We start from the raw sequence: 6,968 nt of genomic DNA on the forward strand, positions 1-6,968 counted from the left end.
GGACAGGGTTCGGCTACTGCCTTCAGACAGGTATACATTAAGTTTCAGGTCAGTGCTAGTGCCTAGGTTAGCCAAGGGTGAGACAGGGTTGGTGTGTTAAAGTGAGTGAGTTGGACAGGGCAGAGTTCGTATAACAGCCAGTATATGTTAGGGTCGGAAGAGTGTTAGAGCCTCGTCGAGGGTAGGGAAAGTTCATATGTTGGTTTAGTTGAGGGTGAGGAATGGAACCTTGTTCGGATGTTGCCTACAACCAGGTATACATTTAGGTTCGAACAGTGTTTGCCACAGAAACCGTGAGGAACTTAAAGGTTGGTATGATGGTTAGGGTGAGGTGAGAAATGGGACAGGGTTCTGCTTTTACACAGCTTGTGTACATCTCTAGAACACTGTTAGGGCCACGTTAACTGGAGGGTATGGGAAAGGATTGAATGTTGGTTAGTGTCAGTCTGAGGAATGGGAGTGTTTGGCTACTGCCTGTATCCAGGTATACATTAAGGTTCTGGTGAGGGTTAGGAACTCGGTTAAGGTGAACAGGGTTGGTGTTAGTTAAAGTGACGGTGAGGTGTTTGGACAGAGTTTCGATAACAGCCAAGGTTTTGAGCTGTATTTGAAACTTGGTCAGCGTGAAGGTAGATGAAGGTTGGTATGTTGGTTAGGGTGAGGGTGATGGGACAGTGTTCAGGTTCTGCTTACAACCAGGTGTACGTTTAGGTTCGGACCACTGTTAGCATCATTAGCTGGAGGTGTGGGAAAGGATTGTGTGCTGGTTAGTGTGAGGAGATGGACAGGGTTCGCTACTGCCTTCAGACAGGTTTACATTAAGGTTCGGTGAGTGTTAGCCTAGGTTAGCCAAGGTGAGACAGGGTTGGTGTAGTGAGGTGAGGGTTCGGACAGGGAGTTTAGTATACCCAAGTATACGTTTAGGTCAAGAGTGTTAGAGCCTCGGTTAAGGGTAGGAAAGGTTATATGTTGGTTTAGTTGAGGGTGAGGAATGGATCCTTGTTCGGATGTTGCCTACAACCAGGTATACATTAGGTTCGGACAGTGTTTGAGCCTTAGTAACCGTGAGGAACTTAAAGGTTGGTATGTTGGTTAGGTGAGGGTGAGAAATGGGATGGGTGCTTCTGCTTACAGCCTGTGTGTACGCTAAACTCGAACAATGTTAGGGCCACGGTTAGCTGGAGGGTATGGGAAAGGATTGAATGTTGGTTAGTCTGAGAGATGGGAGGTGTTCGGCTACTGCCTGTACCAGGTATACATTAAGGTTCTGTTGAGGGTTAGGAACTCGGTTAATCCGAGGGTGAACAGGGTTGGTGTGATAGTTAAAGTGAAGGTGAGGGTTTGGACAGTGTAGGGTTTCTGATAACAGCCAGGTAGGTTCGGAGCAGTATTTAAACCTTAGCCAGCGTGAGGGAAGTTAAAGTTTGGTATGTTTGTTAGGGTGAGGGTGAAGGATGGGTCAGTGTTCGGATTGTGCTTACCACCAGGTGTACGTTTAGGTTTGGAACATTGTTAGGATCACTAGTAGCTGGACGGTATGGGAAAGGATTGTATGCTGGTTAGTGTGAGGATTAGGGAACGGACAGGGTTCGGCTACTGCCTTCAGACAGGTATACATTAAAGTTTGGGTCAGTGTTAGCGCCGTGGTTAGCCCAAGGTTGAGACAGGGTTGGTGTGTGTTAAAGTGAGAGTGAGGGATCGGACAGGCCAGAGTTTTGTATAAAAGCCAAGTATACGTTTAGGGTGCAAAGAGTGTTAGAAACTCGGTTACCGGGAGTGCAGGTAAAGGTTCATATGTTGGTTTAGTTGAGGGTGAGGAATGCAACCCTGTTCGGATGTTGCCTACAACCATTGAGGTTTGGACAGTGTTTGAGCATCAGTAACCGTGAGGTAAAAAGTTGGTATGATGGTTAGGGTGAGGGTGAGAAATGAGATGGGGTTCGCCATTTACTTACACCTTGTGTACGTCTACTCGAACACTTAGGGCCACGGCTAGCTGGAGGGTATGGGAAAGGATTGAATGTTGGTTAGTGTCAGTCTGAGGGTTGGGAGAGTGTTCGGCTACTGCCTGTATCCAGGTATACATTAAGGTTTGGGTGAGGGTTAGGAACTCGGTTAACCCGAGGGTGAACAGGGTTGGTGTGATAGTTAAAGTGTGAGGGTTTGGACAGTGTAGTGTTTCTGATAACAGCCAGCTAGGTTCGCAGCAGTATTTAAACCTTAGTCAGCGTGAGGGTAGTTAAAGTTTGGTATGTTGGTTAGGGTGAGGGTGAGTGATGGGACAGTGTTCAAGTTCTGCTTACAGCCAGGTGCACGTTTAGGCTCGGAAGACTCTTAGGTCCACGGTTAGCGGGAGGTATGGGAAAGGATTGAATGTTGGTTAGTGTGAGGCTGAGGGTTGGGACATGTTTCAGCTACTGCCTGCAGCCAGATAGACATTACGATTCGGTCAGTGTTAGTGCCTCGGTTAGCGCGAGTGTGAGAGAGTGTTGGTGTGTTAGCTTACAGTGAGGGTGAGGGTTCAGACATTGTACGGGTTTGGAAAACAGCCAAGTGTACGTTTAGGATCGGAAGAGTGTGAGAGCCAGATTTATCTCCATGGTAGGGAAATGGTTGGTAGGCTTGATATGTTGAGGGTGAGGGATGGAACTGTGTTCGGCTGCTGCCTACAGCCAGGAATACATTTAGGCTCGGAGCAGTGTTTGAGCGACGTTTACCCCGACGGAAGTTAAAGTTGGTACGTTGGTTTGGGTGAGGTTGAGGGATGGGTCAGTTTTCGGGTTCTGCTTACAACCGGGTGTACGTTTAGGTTAGGCCCACTGTTAGGACCACTATTAGCTGGAGGGTATGGGATAGGATTGTATGTTTGTTAGTGTGAGGATTAGGGAAAGGACGGGGTTCGGCTACTGCCTTCAGAGAGGTGTACTTTAATGTTCGGGTGAGTGTTAGCGCCCAGGGCGAGACAGTGTTGGTGAGTGTTAAAGTGAGAGTGAGTGTTCGGACAGGGCAGAGTTTCGTATACCAGCCAAGTATACGTTTAGGGTGCGGAGAGTGTTAGCGCCTCGGTTACCGCGAGGGTAGGGAAAGGTTCATATGTTGGTTTAGTTGAGGGTGAGGAATGGAACCTTGTTCGCATGTTGCCTACAACCAGGTATACATTTATGTTCGGAACCGTGTTTTCGCCGCAGTAACCGTGAGGGAACTTAAAGGTTGGTATAATGGTTAGAGTGAGGGAGAGAAATGGGACACGGTAAGCCTTTTATATACAGCCTTGTGTACGTCTAGACTCGGAACACTGTAGGGCCACGGTTACCTGGATGGTATAGGAAAGTATTGAATGTTGGTTAGTGTCAGTCTGAGGGATGGGAGAGTGTTCGGCTACTACCTGTATCCAGGTGCACGTTAATGTTCGGTTGAGGGTCAGGAACTGTTAACCCAATGGTGAACAGGGTTGGTGTGTCAGTTAAAATGACGGTGAGGGTTTGGACAGTGTAGAGTTTTGGATAACAGCCAAGTAGCTGCGGAGCAGTTTTGGAAACTTGGTCAGCGTGAGGGAATTAAAGGATGGTATGTTGGTTAGCGGGAGGGGGAGTGATGGGACAGTGTCCATGTTCTGCTTCTTAGCCAGTTGCACGTTTAGGCTCAGAAGACTCTTAGGTCCACGGTTAGCGGGAGGTTATGGGAAAGGTTAGTATGTTGGTGACGTAAGGCTTAAGGGAAGGGACAGGGTTCGGCTATGGCCTTCAGACAGGTATACATTGAGTTTCAGGTAAGTGTTCGCGCCTAGGTTAGCCCAGGGTGAGACAGTGTTGGTGTGTGTTAAAGTGAGAGTGAGGGTTCTTACAGTGCAGAGCTTTGTATAAAAGCCAAGTATTCGTTTAGTGTGTGAAAAGAGTTAGAGCCACGGTTCTCGCCAGGGTAGGGAAAAGGTTGGTATGCTTGATATGTCGAGGGTGAGGGACGGAACTGTGTTCTGCTGCTACAGCCAGGTATACATTTAGGTTCGGAGTAGTGTTTGAGCCACGTCAGAGGAAGTTAAAGTGGTATGTTGGTTAGGGTGAGGTGAGGGATGGGTCAGTGTTCGGGTTCTGCTTACAACCAGGTGTACGTTTAGGTTCGAACACTGTTAGGATCACACGGTTAGCTGGAGGGTATGGGAAAGGATTTTGTTGGTTAGTGTGAGGATGGGACAGGGTTCAGCTACTGCCTTCAGACAGGTTTACATTAAGGTTCGGAGAGTTAGCGCCTAGGTTAGCCAAGGGTGAGACAGTGTTGGTGTGTGTTAAAGAGTGAGGGTTGGGCAGGGCAGAGATTCGTTAACAGCCAAGTATATGTTTAGGGTGCGAAGAGTGTTAGAGCCTCGGTTACCGAGGGTAGGGAAAGGTTGGTTGGTTTAGTTGAGGGTGAGGAATGGAACCTTGTTCGGATGTTGCCTACAACCAGGTATACATTTAGGTTCGAACAGTGTTTGAGCCACAGTAACCGTGAGGGAACTTAAAGTGGTATGTTGGTTAGGTGAGGGTGAAATGGGACAGGGTTCTTTTATATACAGTTGTGTACCTCTAGACTCGAACACTGTTAGGGCCACGGTTAGCTGGAGGGTATGGGAAAGGATTGAATGTTGGTTAGTGTGAGGATTGGGAAGGGACAGGGTCGCTACTGCCTTCAGACAGGTTTCCATTAAGGTTCAGGTCAGTGTTAGGCTAGGTTAGCCCAAGGTGAGACAGGTTGGTTTGTGTTAAAGTGAGAGTGAGGGTTGGACAGGCAGAGTTTCGATAACAGCCAAGTATATGTTTAGGGTCGGAAGAGTGTTAGAGCCTCGGTAGGAAAAGGTTCATTGTTGGTTTAGTTGAGGGTGAGGAATGGAACCTTGTTCGGATGTTGCCTATAACCATTGAGGTTTGGACAGTGTTTGAGCAGTAACCGTGAGAGTTAAAGGTTGGTATGATGGTTAGGGTGAGGAGAAATGGGACAGGGTTCGCCTTTTCTCACAGCCTTGTGCGTCTAAACTCGAACATTGTTAGGGCCACGGTTAGCTGGAGGGTATGGGAAAGGATTGAATGTTGGTTAGTGAGGCTGATGGATGGGGAGTTTGAGCTACTGCCTGCAGCCAGGTATACTTATGATTCGGGTCAGTGTTAGTGCCTCGTTAGGTGTGAGAGAATGTTGGTGTGTTAAAGTGTGGGTGAGGTTCAGACATTGGGTTCGCCAAGTGTACATTTAGGATGGGAAGAGTGTTAGAGTCACGGTTATGCCAGGGTAGGGAAAAGGTTGGTAGGCTTGATATGTTGAGAGGGATGGAACTGTGTTCGCTGCTGCCTACAGCCAGGGTACAGTCGGAGCAGTGTGTTTGAGCCACGAACTTAAAGTTGGTATGTTGGTTAGGGTGAGGGTGAGGATGGGTCAGTGTTCAGGTTCTGCTTACAGCCAGGTGCGTTTAGGTTCGGACCACTGTTAGGTCACTATTAGCTGGAGGTGTGGGAAAGGATTGTATGCTGGTTAGTGTGAGGTTTAGGAAGGGACAGGGTTCAGCTACTGCCTTCAGACAGGTATACATTAAGGTTCGGTGAGTGTTAGCGCCTAGGTTAGCCAGGTGAGACAGTGTTGGTGTGTGTTAAAGTGAGAGTGAGGGAGGACACAGAGTTTGGATAACAGCCAAGTATACGTTTAGGGTCGAAGAGTGTTAGAGCCTCGTTACGCGGGTAGGAAAAGTTCATATGTTGGTTTAGTTGAGGGTGAGGATGGAACTTGTTCGGATGTTGCCTACAACCAGGTATACATTTAGGTTCGAACAGTGTTTGACCCAGTAACCGTGAGGGAAAGGTTGGTATGATTGTTAGGGTGAGGGTGAAATGGGACAGGGTTCGCTTTTTATACAGGTGTACCTCTAGACTCGGAACACTGTTAGGGCCACGGTTAGCTGGAGGGTATGGGAAAGGATTGAATGTTGGTTAGTGTGAGGATTGGGAAGGGACAGGGTTCTGCCTGACAGGTATACATTAAGTTTCAGGTCAGTGCTAGTGCCTAGGTTAGCCAAGGGTGAGACAGGTTTGGTGTGTGTTAAAGTGAGAGTGAGGGTTGGACAGGGCAGTTCGTATAACAGCCAGTATATGTTAGGGTCGATGAGTGTTAGATCCTCGGTTACCGCGAGGGTAGGGTAAAGTTCATATGTTGGTTTAGTTGAGGGTGATGAATGGAACCTTGTTCGGATGTTGGCTACAACCAGGTATACATTTATGTTCGGAACAGTGTTTGAGCTGCAGTAACCGTGAGGCAACTTAATGGTTGGTATGATGGTTAGGGTGAGGAAATGGGACAGGGTTCGCTTACTACAGGTTGTATTCGGTACACTGTTAGGGCCACAGTTAGCTGGAGGTATGGGAAAGGATTGAATGTTGGTTAGTGTCAGTGAGGATGGGAGAGGTTTGGCTACTGCCTGTATCCACATTTAGGTTCTGGTGAGGGTTAGGAACTCGGTTAACCCGAGGGTGAACAGGTTGTGTTAGTTATAGTGACGGGTGTTTGGACAGAGTAGATAACAGCCAAGTTTTCGGAGTGTATTTGAAACTTGGTCAGCGTGAGGTATAAGGTTGGTATGTTGGTTAGGGGTGATGGGACAGTGTTCAGGTTCTGCTTACAACCAGGTGTACGTTTAGGTTCGGACCACTGTTATCACTATTAGCTGGTGTGGGAAAGGATTGTGATGGTTAGTGTGAGGATTAGGAGGGACAGGTTCGCTACTGCCTTCAGACAGGTATACATTAAGGTTCGAGTGTTAGCGCCTAGGTTAGCCAGGGTGAGACAGGGTTGGTGTGTGTTAAAGTGAGTGAGGTTGACAGCGAGTTTGTACCAGTATACGTTTATCGTGTTAGAGCCTCGGTTACGAGGGTAGGAAAGGTTCATATGTTGGTTTAGTTGAGGGTGAGGAATGGATCCTTGTTCGGATGTTGCCTACAACCAGGTATACA

This window comes from Rhinolophus sinicus, linkage group LG13 (assembly GCF_036562045.2).
Source record: "Rhinolophus sinicus isolate RSC01 linkage group LG13, ASM3656204v1, whole genome shotgun sequence".
Lineage (NCBI taxonomy): Eukaryota > Metazoa > Chordata > Mammalia > Chiroptera > Rhinolophidae > Rhinolophus > Rhinolophus sinicus.